Here is a 19,892-nt window from a genome sequence, read left to right as displayed (position 1 = left end):
GGACCAATACTCTTCAATGTCTTCATCAGTGATTTGGATGAGGGAGTAAAGTGTACTCTATCCAAGTTTGTGGATGATACAAAACTGTGAGGAGAAGTGGACACACTGGAGGGCAGGGAACAACTATAGGCAGACATGGACAGGTTGGACAATTGGACAGAAAACAATAGAATGCAATTTAACAAGGAGAAATGCCAAGTACTGCATCTAGGGAGGAAAAATGTCCAGCACACCTACTGCCTAGGAGATGACCTGCTTGGTAGCATGGAAGCAGAAAGGGATCTTGGAAACCAAGATGAACATGAGTCATCAGTGTGATGAAGTCATCAAAAAAGCTAACTATACTTTATCATGCATCAGCATCAGCAGATGCATGACAAACAGAACCAAGGAGGTGATACTTCCCCTCTGTTGCGCTCTGGTCAGACCGCAGTTGGAATACTGTGTGCAGTTTTGGGTGCCACACTTCAAGAGGGATGTGGATAACCTGGAGAGGGTCCAGAGGAGGGCCCACTCGTATGGTTAAGGGCTTGCAGGCCAAGCCCTACAAGGAGAGACTAGGGCACCTGGACTTCTTCAGCCTCCACAAGAGAAGGTTGAGAGGTGACCTTGTGGCTGCCTATAAATTCATCATGGGGGCGCAGAAGGGAATTGGTGAGGCTCTACTCACCAAGGCGCCCCTGGGAGTCACAAGAAATAATGGCCATAAGCTAGCAGAGAGCAGATTCAGACTGGACATTAGGAAGAACTTCTTCACAGTTAGTGGCCAAGGTCTGGAATGGGCTCCCAAGGGAGGTGGTGCTCTCCCCTACCCTGGGGGTCTTCAAGAGGAGGTTGGATGGGCATCTCTCTGGGGTCATCTGAACACAGCACTTTCATGTCTATGCAGGGGATCAGACTCAGTGATCTATTGAGGTCCCTTCTGACCCTAACATCTATGAATCTATGAATGCTCTTCTCCTTCCATGACTATTAGCAAGTGTAACTAGTTAACTTTTGATTGCTGTCCATGGTATCTGTTTGTGTGTGTTCCCCTCTCTTCTTGGATTGTATCACCTTCATTGTTTTATATTTCTAGCAGCCATGTTTTTAAATGGTCAAGTTTTTAAGAGGCTGTCCTTTAGCCTGGATCTCTTTTGTGAAAGTGAAGATCATGTATTTTAAAGAGGCCTTACTGAGTGTACAGGAACAAACTATTCCGATGTGCAGGAAAGCTAGCAAGTATGACAGAAGACCATCTTGGCTTAGTAGGGAACTCTGCAATATATTAAATCACAAAAAGGAAGCTTATAAGAAATAGAAACTTGGACAAATAACTAGGGAAGAATATGAGAGCATTGCACAGGTATGCAGGGATGAATTCAGGAAGGCCAAAGCTCAATTGGAGTTGCAGCTAGCAAGGGATATAAAGGGGAAAAAGAAGGCTTTCTAAAAGTATGTTGGTAGCAAGAGGAAGATCAGGGAAAGTGTGAGTCCTTTACTGAATGGGAGAAACAAACTTGTGACAGAGGATGCAGAAAAGGCTGACATGTTCATTGCCTGGCAGCACAGTTTGGGGAGGAGGTGAGCAGCCAGCAGTGCCAAAAAACAGGTTAGGGACTACTTGGAAAAGCTGTATGTGTGAAAGTCCATGGGGCAGGATGGTATGCTCCCAAGGGGGCTGAGGGAGTTGTCTGATGTGATAGCAGAGCCATTGGCAATCACCTTTGAAAACTCATGGCTATCGGGAAAGGTCCTGGGTGACTGGAAAAGGGCAAATGTAATTGTATGAGGAGAGATTGAAGGACCTGAATCTCTTCAGCCTCCACAAAAGTAGGCTGAGAGGGGATCTTGTGGCCATCTACAAATTCATCAAGGGGCAGAGCAGCAAGGAATAGGGGATACTGTGTTTACCAAGATGTCCCTTGGGGTTACTAGGAACAACAGCCGTAAACTGATAGAGAGCAGATTTAGATTGGACATTAGGAAAAATGTATTTACAGTGAGGATTGCCAGAATCTGGAATGGGGCTTCCAAGGGAGGTGGTGCTCTCCTCTATCTCAAGAGGAGACTAGACAAGCACCTAGCTGGGGTCATCCAACCCCAGCGCTCTTTCTTGCCCATGGCAGGGGGTCAGATTAGATGATCTACTGAGGTCCCTTCTGACCCTAAAAATCTATGAAATGCAAAGTCCTGTACTTAGGATGGTATAATCCTATACACTGGTACAGGCTGGGAGTTGACTGGCTGGGCAGCAGCTCTGCAGAAAAGGACCTGGAGGTTACAGTGGACAATAAGTTGAATATGAACCAGCAGTATGCCCTTGCTGCCAAAAAGGCTAACAGCATACTGGGCTGCACTGGTAGGTGATTTGCCAGTAGCTCAAGGGAAGTCATTATTCCCCTCTATTCAGCACTGATGAGGCTACATCTAGAGTACTGTGTTCAGTTTTGGGCCCCCCACTACAGAAAGGATGTGGAGATATTGGAGAGAGTCCAGCAGAGGGCACCAAAAATGGTGAGGGGCTGGGGGTCATGACTTATGAGGAAAGACTGAGGGAACTGGGCTTATTTAGAGAAAAGGAGATGCAAGGGGACTTAATAACAGCCTTCAACTACCTGAAGGGTGGTTCCAAAGAAGATGGAGCTAGATTGTTCTCAGTGGTGGCAGATGATAGAAAAGAAGCAATGGTCTCAAGTTACAGCAAGGAAAGTTTAGGTTAGATATTAGGAAGAATTTTCTTATCAGGAAGGTAGTAAAACACTGGAACAGGTTACCCAGAGAGGTAGTAGAAGCTCCATCCTTGGGGGTTTTGAAGACCTGGCTAGACAGATCTTTGTCTGGGATGATCTAGTTGAGGCTTTGAGCAAGGGATTGAACTAGATGACCTCCTGAGGTCCTTTCCAACCCCAACTTTCTATGATGCTATGTACTCCCAACTCATTTTTATTTGTCTGGATCTAGTGCCTGCTGTGTGATTTGGCTGACTGAAGTTTAATGTAGAGAGCTATTCTATTTCCAGAAAGGATAACTGGAGTGTGACTTTATTAGAGTGAACTGTAACTTTTGTTTCCAGTTTGGGGCAACAAGCCATACAAGGAGAGTGCAGCTGGGAAACGACATTTGCTTAATTAGCATTGCTTGTCTGACTTGCATATGAACATTACAGAAACAGTACATGTCTCAGTTTGAGATGGAAGTTTTCATGTAAACATTGGCCAGAGTCAATTTTAATGCCTCTCCAGGAGGCTTTAAGCTAATCTTGGTCTGTCTAGAGGCTGGAATAAATTAAAGCATCCTAGTCACCTGTCTTTCAGTTTTCTTGGAATGTGGACAAAACCTTTCAAGAATCTCTGAGTTTGCCAAGTAACGTGCCAATCACAATACAGTAGGTAAAACTTAACACCACACAGCTCATGTTTTCTCTGCAGCAGTTTGACAGATAAGCCTGATGGTTGCTCTGCTTACCACCCCTCCTGGCTAAATCTGCAAAGCCAACTTACAGCAGAACAGAGCTATAGTTCAAGTCAATGAATTGTGGATAATGAGGGTAGAACTTGTTAACTTTTCTGTTTATATTTAAGTAACACACTTTTTGCAGCCATATTAAAACCATATTTCCAGAGCATTTTTATTATAGTTAAGCAACAGATGCTTCATAGTATCCTTATACTTGGCACCAAAAGGTTATTATAACATCTCCTGTGTTTAAAGAGAGTATGTAACAAATAGTGTAGGAAATGCAATGTATTTTTTTCAACTTCTCTAACAAGTATCAGCTTCCAGGAAACCCAGTTCCTCAAGAAAATTTGCCTTGTACATTCACTAATCAGGGTTGTACGAAGCTTAAGTCCCTGATTCAATTTGGTGGAGATTCAGCCTGATTCAGTGGCCAAATCCCTGAATCTGAATCGAATTGAATCGGAGGACCCTTTAATCTCTCTGAATTGAATCAGAACCCTCCAAATCGATTTGAAGAGATTCGGAAAGATTTGGCAATTTGAACATAGACACAGATTTAAATGTTTTTTCTACATACCCCTAGGTAGAAGGTGGCTCATGAAGACTGCGATGCTGGGGTGCATGGAGTGTACCACAGAAGCACAGAGGGCTCCCCAGCAGGCTTGGCAGCAGACTTGGAAATGGACCAGAAGCACTTCCAGTCCACTTCCGGGTCTGCCGGTGAGTGTGCCAGGGGGCCCTCCTGTGCACTCCCAGCTCAGCAACTGATGCCTCCTGGGTCTGGGTGGGGTACCCAGGGTCTCCCTGTGGCCTGTTGCTGAGCCAGAGAATGTGGCAGGGCCCCCAGTGCACTCCCTGGTGGACCTGGAAGTGGACTGGAAGTACTTCCAGTCTACTTCCAGGTTCGCCACCAACTACGTGGAGGGTCCCCCTCCCCCTCCCCCACACTCCCGTGCAATGCTTCATGTGCCCCATCATCACAGCATTCATAAGCCACACTGGTACCTCGAGGTATGTAGAAAAAAAACATTTAAAGCTGTTACAATGTCCAAATCACTGATTCTCTGAATTAGCATCGAATCTTCAGATTTGAATTCAGCCAAATTGAATCAGGGACAGTGATCCAAGTCAACGACTGGAATCACTGTCCCTGACTTGGGCTGAATCCGAATCTGAATCGAATAGGGCCCACTTCGCACACCCCTACTAATCATACTAGTGCTTTGGTTTTTGATCTAAAATAGTATAAGTAATCTAACCACAGACCATTGAACATGAGTTTGCAAGCAAGATATGTTTCTCATAGTGGTTTATATTTTGATGTGTTTAGACCTCTATGTGTACTGTGATGAGGTGCTGGTACTCAGAAGGAAGTGATCTTTCGTAGTTCCTTCTTCATGAGAATATCAATTTTCTCTTTTTTTCATATGTAGTAATACCTGCAGATATTAGTGGATGCATCTACACATGCGCTTTATTGCAGAGTTGCTTAATTAGCGTTGCAGTAACGTGTCACTGTCTGCATAGGCACCATTATTAGGGTGCAGTTGAGTACAGTAATATCTTACAGTGAAGTTATTTATTGCATTTCAATGAATGTGTGGATGGTGACTGGGACAGCAGCACTTAGAGCTGGGTGGAGCAGTCCTGGACTGGTAGGAAGTTCAGGGGGTCAACCACACAGTTCTGTGGTTTTGGCACTCTTGTGTCTCAACCAGCCCCTCCACCAGAGCCCAGGGCTGACCTGCCAAGCCTGCTGCCAGCCAGAGTTTGCTGTGCCCTGGCTCAAAGTGCTGCTGTCCCAGGCACATGTGTAGATGCATTAATTGTATGTGTAGATGCACATAGTGAGAGTTAAATATGAGCCCTGAAGGTAAAGGAGATTCATAAGCAAAGCAGCAACTGCAAACTGAAGAATAAACAGATAAAATGCATTTTAAAGGCATTCCAAAATCAGAAATTGGCTCAAGCCAGGTTTAGATTAGATATTAGGAGGCGCTACTTCACAGTCAGGGTGGCTAGGGCCTGGAACCGGCTTCCAGGGGAAGTGGTGCAGGCTCCTAGCCTAGGGATTTTTAAAAGGAAGTTAGATGAGCACCTTGCCGGGGTCATCTGACCCCGGTGCTCTTTCCTGCCAAGGCAGGGGGTCGGACTAGATGATCTTCCTAGGTCCCTTCCGACTCTAGCTACTATGAAACTATGAAGCCAAAGCCGTAGTCTCAATCAACTAATGTTAGTGTAGTTTGGAACTAGGTTTAAACATTCCAGCGCAGACAGATCTCCAGTTTTCATAGATTCATAGATGTTAGGGTCATAAGGAACCTCAGCAGGTCATTGAATCTGGCCCCCTGCCCTGGGCAGGAAAGAGTGCTGGGGTCAGATGACCCCATCTATGTGCTTGTCCAGTCTCCTCTTGAAAACCCTCAGGGTAGGGGAGAGCACCACTTCCTTGGAAACTCATTCCAGATTCTGGAAACCCTTACTGCAAAGAAGTTCTTTCTAATGTCTGACATAAATCTGCTCTCCATCAATTTGTAGCCATTGTTCCAAGTTACTCCAGGGGTGCCCTAGTAAATAGAGCATCTCCTATTATCTGCTGCCCTCCGGTGATGAATTTATAGGCAGCCACATGATCACCTCTCAGTCTTCTCTTGCAAAGGCTGAAGAGTTCTAGGTCCCACAGTCTGTCCTCGTAGGGTCTTGCCTGCAGGCCTCTGACCATATGAGTTGCCTTCCTCTGAGTCCTCTCAAGATTCTCTGCATCCCTCTTGAAATACAGTGCCCAAAACTGGATGCAGTACTCCAACTGCGGCCTGACCAGTGCTGCATAGAGGGAAAGCATCACCTCCCTGGATCTGTTCTTCATGCATCTGCTAATACATGATAAAGTGTGGCTAGCTTTGTTGATCACTACATCACATTGACAACTCATGTTCAGCTTGGAGTCAACTATGACTCAGAGATCCTGTTTCTGCTGCTGAGAAGGTCATCCCCCAGCCTGTAAGTGTGTTGGTAGTTCTTTTTGCCCAGGTGCAGCACTTTGCATTTGTATTTGTTGAACTGCATCCTAGCTCATCCTGTCCACTTTTCCAACCTGTCCAGATCCACCTGGATCTGTTTCCTGTCCTCTAGTGTCTTAACTTTGCCCCATAATTTAGTATAATCTGTTAATCAAATCTGGCCAAATCTCTTCAAATTGAATTGGCTACCGAAGCGTCACACAGCTCTAACATAAAGTAATTTTGTTAAGATGCTGGTTATTTTCAGTTTGGGTATCCTGCTGAAAATTCTATTATTTGCACAGTTCTAGTTGAGACTAAAAAAATCTGGTCCTAGAAGAGCACGTCTACATATTGCCCTATGGTGACATAGTGCCATAGTACGGTGAAGTTGTGATCACATAGGTCTATACATGATTAGCAGCTATGTCACTGTAGAGGCATGCTCCCCTGGTATAGCACACTGCTACAGTGACATAGCAGTGAAATCTAACCAGGTGACATGTGCATGATGCAGTAACCACACATACTGCTGTGGTTTACTACTTCTTTTTGGAAGCACTAAAACATGGGACTGTAGCAACGTCATCATACAGTGACATATAGATGTGCCCAAAGTTGTTTAGTATTTCCCAGGATCCATTACTTTCTTGGGAGTTTAGAATGCTTTGAACATCATGGATTTGGGTCTTTTGAGGTGTTCCACGAGCAGTGGAGCATATAATTTTACAGCAAACCTTGTTAATAAATACTCTTAATAGGGGTGTACAAATTTGATTTGGATTCAGCCCAAATCAGGGACAGTGATTCAATTAGTTGATTCGGATCACTGTCCTGATTCGATTTGGCTGAATCCAAATCTGAAGATTTGATGCTAATTTGAAGAATTGGCGATTCGGACATAGACTCAGTTTTAAATGTTTTTTCTACATACCTTGAATTACTAGGCGCGGCTTGTGAATGCTGTGATCGTGAGGTGGATGGAGTATCCCACAGGAGTGCAGTGGGGGTCCCATGTGCTCAGCAGCAAACCTGGAAGTGGACTCAAAGTACTTCCAGTCCGTTTCTGGGTCTGCCACCAAGCACATGGGTGAGGGGGACCCGCACCACCTGGCTAAGTGATCGGCTGTGGGGGACCCTGGGTGCCCCCCAGGCCAGGACATGTGGAGGGCCCCCCTGCATGCTCCCTGGTGGACCAGAAGTGGTTCTGGTCTACTTCCAGGTCTGCTGCTAAGCACGCTGGGGACCCCCCTGGTGCTCCTGTGGGACACTCCATCTACCCCACCATCTCAGCATTCACGAGCCGCTTGGTACCTTGTGGTATGTAGAAAAAACATTTAAAGCTGTGTCTGTGTCTGAATCATTGAATCTTTCTGAATCTCTCTGAATCAATGTGGAGGGTTCCAATTCAGTTTGAAGAGATTAAAGTGTCTCCTGATTCGATTTGAATTCAGAGATTCGGCCATTGAATCGGGCCGAATGTCCGCCAGATTGAATCAGTGATCGAAGCTTTGCACAGCCCTACTGCTTACCGTGATACCAATAACGGCATTTTCTATATGGGGCAAATTATTACATTAAGCTTTTAGCAAAACCACATAGGACTCTTTTCTCCTGTTATCTCTTAAAGTGGTAGGAAGAAAAGAAGTATTATCACACCAGTAATCTTTCTAGAAACAGTAAAGATTCATTGTTTAGATCCATATAATAGGTTTATAATTATTTTTAGACTGATTGCTAAGGTTTTTTTAATTTACGTTTGTTTTTCTTTTACCTTTTTAATGTTTATCTTAGTAGACTCAACAACTATTCTTAAAGTGAGGGAGCAGCATCTGTCAGGCACAGAAATATAATTAGAGTCAAACATTAATGAAAGACTCCAAAAGCATCTGTCTTTTTTGTGTTACTTTTATAATCCATCTGCATGCAGCTTCCAAAACAAACTCCTAATTTGTAAGTCAGCGTGTAATTCATTAGTTGAATGCTAGCACTCAAACCTGAACTTACCTGACGCTAACTCTCCTAACAATTATGGAGTGAGAGAGATTGTTCTGATAACTTACAATACTAAGAACATGTGCTCTTTACACTGTGGATATGAATTGTTGTATTGCTGTCCAAATCATGTTATGCTTCCATTTGCTGTCAATAAGATGAACAGACTCAGCATGAGACCCCTCAAAATACCCAGGTTCTAGAGCAAGAGGTACTCAGAATTCAGCATGTCACAAATGCCCCAGCAAAGTGATAGAGACACTGTTCAAAAGTCTGCCATCTTTTGGATGAGAAATAAACCCAGGACCTGCATCCATGGCAGAACATGTCCAACTGTGCCATAGCCGAATTCCAACTGGAATCATTTAGTCAACTTTCTGATTTTTCCATTTAATTTACTTTAGATCAATTCAGCATTAGCATCTTCTTTCCAGAACATTTGAGAAAACATCATACATTACTAGAGGAAAATATAGTTTACATCTGAACAGTAGCTGACCTTTTAACATATCCCAAATATCAGAAGTGTTTACCACTCCTCACCAGTGGCAAACATGCCTCACATTACCCCTGAAGTGTAGATAAGTGATGTAATATATCCATTTTATATATGGCCAAGAAGTGGCACACAAGGTTGTATTTTGCTCTAGGATACAGCCAATCAGTGACAGATAGGGAAAAGGCCGAAGTGTCTTGATTCCTAAATATTAGAAGGAATGCTTGAATATTAGCTGTTCAGGGGTTCTTCCCTACTAAGTTGAATTAATTCAAAGCATGGCTGTACTAGTTCATTTTTTAACTTCATGAAAAAATAAAAATACTGAAAAAGAACAAACTGAATTAAATGCATGTTAATTGTGGGTGTTCTATTTCTTTGGGTATCACTAGGGAACGTTTCTGGTGTCAAAGCTCTTTCTAATGTCTCCTGCATGGAGCCTTTAAGTGTAGGTGAAGACTTTTGGCTATGGATATTTAGTACAAGTTGCATACAACCAAGTTCAATTCTTCTGTTACCTGTGCAAATAATGTCAGTTCCTCACCTCATTACAAATCTTATACATTTTAAGCCTGCCCCTTGCTAGCCTGTTCTCATTTTCTCCTGTGAAGGCTCTTGTGTGGAGCACTTCAATCAATTCAGAGAATAGCATGTGTAATTCTTGCCCATATTGTCATTGTTATCTTAATACAAAGCTACCTAAAAGGAATAAGAAATAGCTTCACACTGGTTCTCTACAGCTTTTTGCCCTGCTACTTTCTCTTGGTTTAATAATGAACTTTAGAATGATTTCTGATCCCACCAATAGTAGCAAAAATCAGCCTGCAGTCTCTCAAGTGCATTAAGGTTGCTAGCATGCTATTTCAGACTTTGAGTTAAGTAGTTATTTGCTATAGTTTGTGTACTTGTCATCATGGCACAGAAAATAAAAATGTTGCAAAAGGTGAAAACTACATTAACATGCCCCTTCTCTCTTAAAAACCAATTATTTTCAATCATTTTGTTTTCCAAGTTCAAATTATTATTACTTAAATGCTAATCACTTGAAGCTGTGTTCATGTATATAATTCAATTAGGAGACCATCTTAATTATACAGATGGAGCTTATGAGCATCTGATACAATTACTGTGCCAGCTCGGTACACATTCTTTCAAAGGGCCTAGCTAAAACATTATTGTTTCAGCATGCATGGGCGGATCCTCTCTTTCAGAAAATGGGATCATAGTATTGTAATACACTTGTGTTCTGTTTGTGGATTTTAATAGTGTATAAGTCACAGGTCTTAAGCTAGTTGTCCATATCTTATATAGATATGATGAGCTTAAACTTGCAAGCTATTTCTTGAATACTTTGTAACGTATGAAAACAGAGTTAATCCGACATTTCTCTGCAGTGCATGTGTTTTTATTTCTGCTTGAATTTTTAACCTCTCTTAGAACAATATACCACATCTGGAAGCAGTGTATAAATTGCAACTAATTATGCTGATAACACAATGAGGAAAATTATTAGAAATTATTATCACCTTAATTTGGTGCTAGAGAAATAGTTTTGCCTAAAATGCAGCTGCAAAATACACTGCAAACACATCCCTTTTTCTATACTTATCCAAGGAGAATAAAACTCAGCTGTTGAGTTTCTTAAGTGTTAAGTATCCAACCAAGAACAATTTATTTTTGCTTCTGGTATATCTGGTTTTCTCATTTGCAGTATTGGAGGAATTTTCATCAATTTTCATTATATAAACTTGATACATATGTGTTGAATCCTGGTTGATCTGTCTAATTCAGATGCTCAACCCCTGGCCTGTGAGGCCATGTCATCAGACCTGTGGCTCCCCCCACATGTCTGAAAATTTGGCAACAGGGGAGAAGTGGCAGCATTAAAAGCTGCTTAACTGCTCCCTAATTTCCATACCTGTGGGGAGCCCCTCAGGACAGACGATGTGGCCCTGCGTGCTAGACCATACTCGTGTATGTGAAGTGACTCCATGGTCAGATCTGGCCCGTGGGGTCAGACTGGTATACATGACCTGATCTAGTGTGCCAGGTATGCCCCACGAACTGACTCCACATGCTAATCTCATGCCAGATCACACCCACAGACTGACCCTGTGCTACTCACAGGGTCAGCAATTTAAGCACTGGTGGTCTAATTAATACACTGATGTAATTATTGAGGTAAGGAATTTATCAGGGTTCAAAGAAGAACTGGATTAAGGAGCATCCAAAATTGTATCAGAGGGATTAAAAATATTAGAAGGGAGTTTCAGAAGGGTTTATTGTTTGTTGTTTTTCCATACTGATTCTTAACATTATCAAAGGTAGACTAATATACTCCTTTGATGCTTATTTGGTAGTCTGATCAATTATAGGAATATTAGTGTTTCTAGTCAATAACTCTGAATTAAATTTACATCTGTTTTGTAGAGCTTCAGATGCTGCAGGTGTATTTCAGAGGTGATATGAATTTTTTTTGTTGAGAACTGCATCTGGTGACCATTGAAAAAAGTTGTATTTTAACTGAACTCCCTCTTCTAAATGGTAATGTGTGTTTTGACTCCAGTTTACATATGCAATCCCTCTTTCCATTACTTTCAGTGATTTTTAGAGTAGGAAGTATGTCTTTATATTTATGAATATATTTATATAAAATCAATCTCTCTAGGTTTTTTATGTATTGCCTTCCTCAGAACTATTTTGTGCTGTTTATGACTGCATTATAATGTAACAAAAATTTATACCAGGAAAATCTCCTCTCTGTTTGTATATTCTGTTTCTTAAAATAGGGGATATTCATAATTAGTTCAAAATGGGTACTGGGATTTTTCTCTACCAGGTTTCCTCCATCCTTTATTTTTTTGTTTGTTTTTAGTTAAGTGGTGTCACATTGTTTTGTAAGGGGATACAGAGCTGTTCTTTTCCCTAAACAAAAAAACTTCTTAAGATGTCTCTGAGGCAGTTCTGGAAAAAAACCTTGTTTAGGGGCATTTCTAATTATATATCATGTTATCTATATAATCTGCATTTCTTTTCAAATATGTATTCTTTGAGAAAATAGAATACTTTAATTAGGGAAATTGTCTGCTTCTCTTGTCTGTTTCCTGTCTGAGATGATAGTTCTGAAGTAAAAGAGAGGCCACATAGAAGGAAATCAGTATCTTGAAATCCCTGTCTTTGGCAACTTGGTGTGCCCTGCCCTTGAACTAAGGCACACTGATATTTCCCTGTGCCTCATCTTTCACATTACAAGAACTTGTTTTTAGTGCTTTATGTTTCTGCTGATTTTTAATTGTTAAGTGAAGTTTACCATGTGGTCCATGGAGGCACTGAGGGCCTAGAAGATAGAGGAGATGGGAGTCCATGAGGATGGTCGTACCTTAAGGGGGCGATCCTCCAGGCCCAAAGGATAACAGTCCCTGAGAGAAGCAAGGCGGGTAAGAGTGCTCAGAAACCCCCTTGGCTAGACATTTTAAAATCTGCAGGTCCAGATCCCTCCACCCAAGGGTTTTGAGGGAGCTGGCAGGGGTCATCATGGAGCCCATGGCCCAGCTGTATGAGCATTCGTGGTCATCTGACCAGGAGCCGGGGTATTGGAAACCTGGGTAATGTGGTCCCAATTTTCAAGAAAGGAAGGAGGGAGGACCCAGGTAACTATAGGCCTGTAAGCCTCACCTCAGTGTTCGGGAAGATCTTGGACAGAATCATCAAGGAGCACATCTGTGGGGGGGCTGCAGGCAAGATCATGCTCAGAGGCAGTCAACATGGGTTCATCAAAGGCAGGTCCTGCCTGGCCAACCTGGTTGCCTTTTATGACCAGGCGACTAACTCCTTGGATGATGGTGTCTCTGTGGTTGTAGTCTTTCTAGACTTTAAGAAGGCCTTTGACGCTGTGTCTCACCCCATCCTCATCAATAAATTAAGTGACTGTGACCTTGATGCCTACACAGTTGGATGCATAAAAAATTGGCTGATGGGGTACACCCAGAGAGTAGTGGTGGACGGGTTGTACTCAGCCTGGCAAGATGTGAGCAGTGGGGTACCCCAGGGCTTGGTCCTCAGGCCCGCACTGTTTAACATCTTTATAAGTGATTTGGACGAGGAGGTGGAAAGCACGCTGTCCAAGTTTGCTGACAACACTAAGATGTGGGGCAAGGTGGACACACTTGAAGGGAGAGAGAGGCTGCAAATAGATTTAGACAGACTACAAAAGTGGGCAGATGAGAATAGGATGGGGTTCAACATAGACAAATGCAGGGTGCTGCACCTTGGGACAAGGAATCTGCAGCATACATACAGGCTGGGGGGTTCCCCTCTTGAAAGCACAGAGGCAGAATGGGATCTTGGAGTCATTATTGATTCCAAGAGGAACATGAGCAGCCAACGCCCAACTGCAACCAGCAAGGCCAGCCATACCTTGTCATGCATCCAAAGATGCATCTCAAGCTGGTACAGAGAGGTGCTACCCCTCTATGCGACTTTGGTCAGGCCATAGCTGGAGTACTGTGTCCAGTTCTGGGTGCTGCACTTCAAAAGGGATGTGGCCAGCCTGGAGAGGGCTCAGAGGAGGGCCACCCGCTCGGTGAGAGGGCAGCAGGAAAGGTCCATGAGGAGAGACTGAGGGACCTGAACCTGTTCAGCCTCAGCAAGAGGAGGCTGAGGGGGGACCTGGTGGCTGCTTACAAATTCATCAGGGGAGATCAACAGCAAATAGGTAGAGCCCTTTTCTCCCCAGCACTACCCGGGGTGATGAGGAACAATGGTAATAAGCTGGTGGAGAATAGGTTTAGGTCAGAGATCAGATGGCAATTTTTTACAGTTTGGGTGGCCAAAATCTGGAACCAGCTTCTCAGGGAAGTGGTCCTCGCCCCTACCTTGGGCAAATTCAAGAGGAAGTTGGATGATCAACTTCCTCTTGATCTGGTGTAGTGCCCGAAGACTGGAAGAAGGCCAATGTGGTGCCGATCTTCAAAAAAGGGAGGAGAGTGGATCCGGCTAACTACAGGCCCATTAGCCTGACTTCTATCCTGGGGAAGATCTTAGAAAAGTTTATTAAGGAGGCCATCCTTGAGGGACTGGCCCAGGCTAACATTCTAAGGGACAGCCAGCACGGGTTTGTTGCGGGTAGGTCTTGTTTGACCAATCTCACTTCCTTCTATGACCAGGTGACCTATCACCTGGACAAGGGAGAAGAGATTGATGTCATATATCTTGACTTCAAAAAAGCTTTTGATCTGGTATCCCATGATCACCTCTTGGCCAAACTGGCCGGTTGTGGCTTTGGCTCCACCACGATCCGCTGCCTGGGAAATTGGCTTCATGGTCGGACCCAGAGGGTTGTGATTGATGGCAGTCACTCATCGTGGTGCCCTGTGACCAGTGGGGTCCCTCAAAGCTCTGTCCTGGGACCCATCCTGTTCAACATCTTCATTAACGATGTGGACATTGGAGTCAGGAGTGGACTGGCCAAGTTTGCCGATGACACCAAACTTTGGGGCAAAGCATCCACGCCAGAAGATAGGCGGGTGATCCAGGCTGACCTGGACGAGCTCAGCAAATGGGCAGACGAGAACCTGATGGTGTTTAACACCAAAAAATGCAAGGTTCTCCACCTTGGGAGGAAAAACCTGCAGCACCCTTATAGGCTCGGCAGTGCTACGTTGGTTAGCACTACAGAAGAAAAAGACTTGGGGGTCATCATTGACCACAAGATGAACATGAGCCTCCAATGCGATGCTGCGGCTAGTAAAGCGACCAAAATGCTGGCGTGCATCCATAGATGCTTCTCGAGCAAATCCCGGGACGTCATTCTCCCCTTGTACTCGGCCTTAGTGAGGCCGCAGCTGGAGTGCTGCGTCCAGTTTTGGGCTCCACAATTCAAAAAGGATGTGGAGAAGCTTGAGAGAGTCCAGAGGAGAGCCACGCGCATGATCAGAGATCAGGAAAACAGAACTTACGATGACAGGCTGAGAGCCATGGGACTCTTTAGCCTGGAAAAGCGCAGGCTCAGGGGTGATCTGATGGCCACCTACAAGTTTATCAGGGGTGACCACCAGGATCTGGGGGAACATCTGTTCACCAGAGCGCCCCATGGGATGACGAGGTCGAACGGTCACAAACTCCTGCAAGACCGTTTCAGGCTGGACAGAAGGAAGAATTTCTTTACTGTCCGAGCCCCCAAGGTCTGGAACAGTCTGCCAGCGGAGGTGGTTCAAGCGCCTACATTGAACACCTTCAAGAGTAAATTGGATGCTTATGTTGCTGGGATCCTATGACCCCAGCTGACTTCCTGCCCTTTGAGCAGGGGGCTGGACTCGATGATCTCCCGAGGTCCCTTCCACCTCTAATGTCTATGAAAATCACCTGTCTGGGGTCTTTTTAACCCGGCATTCATTCCTGCCTGTGGCAGGGGGTCAGGCTAGATGATCTGTTCAGGTCCCTCCTGACCCTAGCTACTATGAAACTATGTCAGGTTCATCTGGTTAGATTTTTGTATAGGTTTTAGAACAAATACTATGTGATCATGTAATTAAAGACAGTATCATCATAATGCAAATGTACAAGGGATGTATGTACAAGCAAGTCTGATTCTGCTAGTTCATAATTTTAAGTGCTTGATTTTGCAACCATAACAGTGTTTTTATGTAATGTGTGTTCATTCTCTGCACAGGAGTGAATACAAAGCTTCTGTATGCAATGTGGTCAGTTTTACAAGAGGCAAGGGATGTTTAGTACTAGGTCCTCTCCATAGGATAAATTGGATCTGTACAGGACAACCTTTTCCACTAAAATCAGGTTTCTCTACCTGTGAAGCTGTATTTAATAGCAGATGCTTTGATGAGGTCTTATACAACCAAGATCTTTTAAATCATTTTTGTTGAACAGCAAATGCCATATTAATAATTTCCTAATTCTAGCACTAAGAACTGAGGACCTAATTGCAGCTAAACGACAACTAGCAAAAGACACAAAGAGCATTTTACATTGCCTTTTCCCTACTTTATAACTGGCCTACAGACTTGTCAAAGTCAATCATTCAGTGAGCTTCTCAGTAAATTAGTATCATTCTTCTGTATCTCTTTTTGTGTGGTTCTTTTGTGGACCGGTTAAGTGGGCTCTGAAGCATGCGCTTCTATCTTAGTTTTACTTGAGGTTAGAGAACTTCCTTTAAGATACTTTCTTTCCTGTGTTGATACTCCCACTTCTCATGCTACGGTTGCTGTAGTGCATGCACTGGTTCAGGGCTTGTTTTGAATCTGTACAAGTTAATGGAAGAAAATCATTTCATTCATTAATACAGAGCTCCTAATGCAGAAAATCAGTAAAGTGTGGCATGCATGAGGATGGAGAAGTATCTTAATTTATATAAAAAAGATCATTTTAGCTAATAGAGTCAAAAGCTGACATCAGAGTGTTTTTTGAGATGATCAGATAAACGACAATCATTGTCATATTGCACAAATGAAGAGAACATTTGCACAGCTATGGGAGTCCCATATCAGCATCAACTTCATAGTGATTTAGCAGAACTCAGTGGCAGCAAGCATGGAAGTTTTATAGAGGGCTATTAGAGAGATTCCAAGAGAGCCAGAGGAGTGTCAGAAAGCACAGTACAGAGGCTCCAAATTTGTGTCTGAAGACAAATTAGTTCCCTATTACAAAGAAAAGGGGCTCACCTATATTGCTGTAATCCCAGTTGGCCTCTGCATTATGGTAGAATTCCATACAAGCGTAACTGACAGTGAATGTTACGTTAAAGAAGGAAAATGGTAAGTGGAGAAGTTAGGCAAGGACAGAGAAGAGTTCAAAAGAGTAAGTGCATACTTGGAAGAGTAGTTTGAAACTTAAATTCAACCTATATTACACTACCTACTATAAAGTATTGACCTGTGTTTTATAAAGAGACCATCATGAAAGAGAAAGACATACTGTGTGAGAGCTCAGAAATCATGGAGATTGCTTTGTCTTGGATGTATGAAAGACCATAAGAAAAAGGTCTTATAGGTGATATAAGTGCCTGCTGTTGAAACAAAGTCTCAACAGGTCTAATATGCTGGAGAAATTATTCAGGTACCTTAATGTGAGAATTATCTTCATGTTGGGTAATGTGGCTAGAGTCAAATAACATCTTGGATTTTGTGCCACATAACTGCCAGCCACAGAACTCTAAGCTGCTGAGGGTCAGACTGGTCTTGTTTTCTGAGACAAAGATCTTGATTTCATAAAATACTCTAAGTTCTTTGTTCATTCAAGAACTGACTGCATTTATCCTTCAGTTACTTCTGTTAGACCTTCTCCCATCCCCCAGGCCAAGTAGTCTGCATCAGGAAGAAAATCCAGGTGAATTAATATTGATTTTTTTTTCTCAGTTAAATGGGAGAGCTGTGTTCTGACATATTATTGCACCAAAGATCTATACACTATAAATCTCTGAGAAAAGAACCCACCATTTCCAGGTATTGCAACCAAGTATTTTGTAACAAAACTTCTGTAGCTTCTCAGTTGCCAATATCATGACAACACCAAAATAAAATTGGGAGTATTGAGTAATGATGAGTGTGTTCCATATGAAAAGCTTCATACAGCTGAAAGATAAGATGGCATTAAGCATGCACTGCCAAGCACACTTTGCTGAAATAAAAGAGCAACAAGGCCTGCTTCTAAATTGCCTATTTTTCTCATCTGTCGGACAGTGCTCAGCTGTGTTAGTTGTGAGACTCTAGTTGGATTCAGACTCCCCTATTGCCCTCTCTCAGTCTATTTAACAAATAAGAAAGTCATTGATTAGTGCATTGTATTTTAGCAGGCTCTGATCATTTAGAAGTTTTGCAGATAACTTTGATAGATCCTTTAAGTTAAACAGAAATATCAATTTCATATAGGTTGGATGCCAAATACTAGGGTTGGAGTTTTGTTGTAGCTCTCATGATCCACAAAATGTAAGAGAGGCAAATGTTCTTTTGTGATAGCTTTTATTGGACCATTGTATAGCTGGGAGAAAAGTTTGGCAAGCTTTTGAGCACAAAGCACTAAGACCCAAAGAAAATTCTACTGAATCATTTCTATATAGATAGACATCTGTTCAAAAAATAGAAAGCTGTCACATTCTTTGAAAAAATAAGTATGTGGAAAAAAACTTAGACTAAGACACCCTGAGGTTTTGAAGGTTCTGTATCAATTTGAAAACTAGAAGAATTTTTTTTAAAGAAGGTACTGATTGGTACTGACTACCATGATTTTATATGTAAGCCATGGTCTGGAATCTGGCTCAGGATAAGAGAGAGGAATGTCTGAGGACAGATGAGCAGGCAGTCTCACTCCAGTTCTAATAGAAAAGCATCTATTTACACACAGTGGACAATGATGACATGGATGAGCTTCTGTTTGGCAGTCACAGAAGGGAGGCCAGGGACTGAATGGAAATAAAGACTTATTATGCTAGTACTGATGGAGATTGTCCCTATGTGTTAGAGTTGATGGATGGTGAAGAAAGCTTAGCTGGATGATGTGAGGATGCTTACAGAGCTGTTGTCCACACTGCATTGATGTTATGGATAAAAGGACTAAAATTCTGATTATTTTGCAGCCTGTGTAGGGTATAAATGGGAGAGGGAAATCAGATGCTTTTTCCACAATATTTCCCTTGCACGTCTGCACAGGAACCTGACATAATTAAAGAAAGAAGCTGTCATTCTAACATGGGATCTGTGTATGAATCCTAGCTGTCTTTATTTCCACTGCTGTTTGGTCCTCTCCACCCGTGCCCCACAAATGCAGCTAGTAACTTAAAGCCAGATATTTTACTAAGAAAATGCTTGTTGTAGACTGAAAGCAGTAACAGTGAAACTTAATAAACATAATGTTAATCTTATATTTGTTTGGTAATGAATATATTCTCAATATTCATGCTACACACAGCCAGACAGAGAAGAGTGGCACCCTAGAAACTAGCCAATTAGTCTTCAAGTTGCCATACTGCCCTGTGTTCTGCCTGACTTGAGACTAAAATGGGTAACTACCTCTCTTTACTCATGTGTTGTTTCGGAGTTTCATGTATTCCACACTCCAATTGAAATAGCTATGCCAGCAATATTTTGTAATGGAAACCTAACCGACCACAACAAACACTAAGTGAGCTTGACTCTCCCCACAGGAGGTGGCTATGTTTTGCAGCAAGGGGTTTAGTTCCAAGCATGGGTTGCTTCCAAACTGACCTTTGCTATTGCCACTGGAGCTGGAGCCAGAGTCTCCGGCACCATCACTGCTCCCTGCCACAGTGCCACCATCACTGCCGCTTCCCATCCAAGTAAAGACCCACACAATAGAAATGCCACCAAAACTCTATAGTTCTGCAGACCAAATAAAGTGACTCTGTGGGCCAGGTCTGGCCTACAAGCCATAAGTTGCCAACCCCTGCATAATATAGACTTTAATTCCAGATCCTACTATCCTAGCTTTCTATTTCTCAAGAGAGACTCCAATCTTTTTTATTGTCTCAATGGGGTTAACTATTAGGGGTGTGCAAAACAGGCCCTATTCAATTCAGATTTGGATTCAGCCTCAACTGGGGACAGTGATTTGATTCGTTGATTCAGATCACTGTCCCTGATTTGATCTGGCCAGATCTGAAGATTCAGTGCTGATTCAGAGAATCAGTGATTGGGTCATAGGCACAGTTTTAAATGGCTTTTTCTACATACCTCGAGGTACCAGTGTGGCTTGTGAACACTGCAGTGCTGGGGCAGATGCAGTGTCCCACAGGAGTGCGGGGAGGGGGTCCTTGCGTGCTCTGCGGTGTACCTGCAAATGTACTGAAAGTACTTCTGGTCTACTTATGGGTCCACTGCTGAGTGTGCTGGGGGGCCCCTGCACCCTCCTGGCTTATAGGCCATGGGGGGACCCCAGTTGCCACCCCCCCAGACCTAGGAGGCACCAGTCACCAAGCTTCTGGTCTGCTTCTG

At 43.1% G+C, this 19,892-nt stretch overlaps 1 protein-coding gene across 1 annotated transcript in view; it reads left to right on the top strand.

The window, feature by feature from the left end:
* Window positions 1-19,892, top strand: part of SLIT3 (slit guidance ligand 3) — a 946,021-nt gene that overhangs the window by 684,775 nt on the left and 241,354 nt on the right. The window lies entirely within an intron of this gene.

This window comes from Crocodylus siamensis, chromosome 10, assembly GCF_052110815.1.
Source record: "Crocodylus siamensis isolate JL-2025a chromosome 10, ASM5211081v1, whole genome shotgun sequence".
In the NCBI taxonomy this organism is placed as follows: Eukaryota; Metazoa; Chordata; order Crocodylia; family Crocodylidae; genus Crocodylus; species Crocodylus siamensis.
The sequence above is the reverse complement of the archived record's forward strand: the minus strand, read 5'-3'. Positions and strand labels throughout refer to the sequence as shown.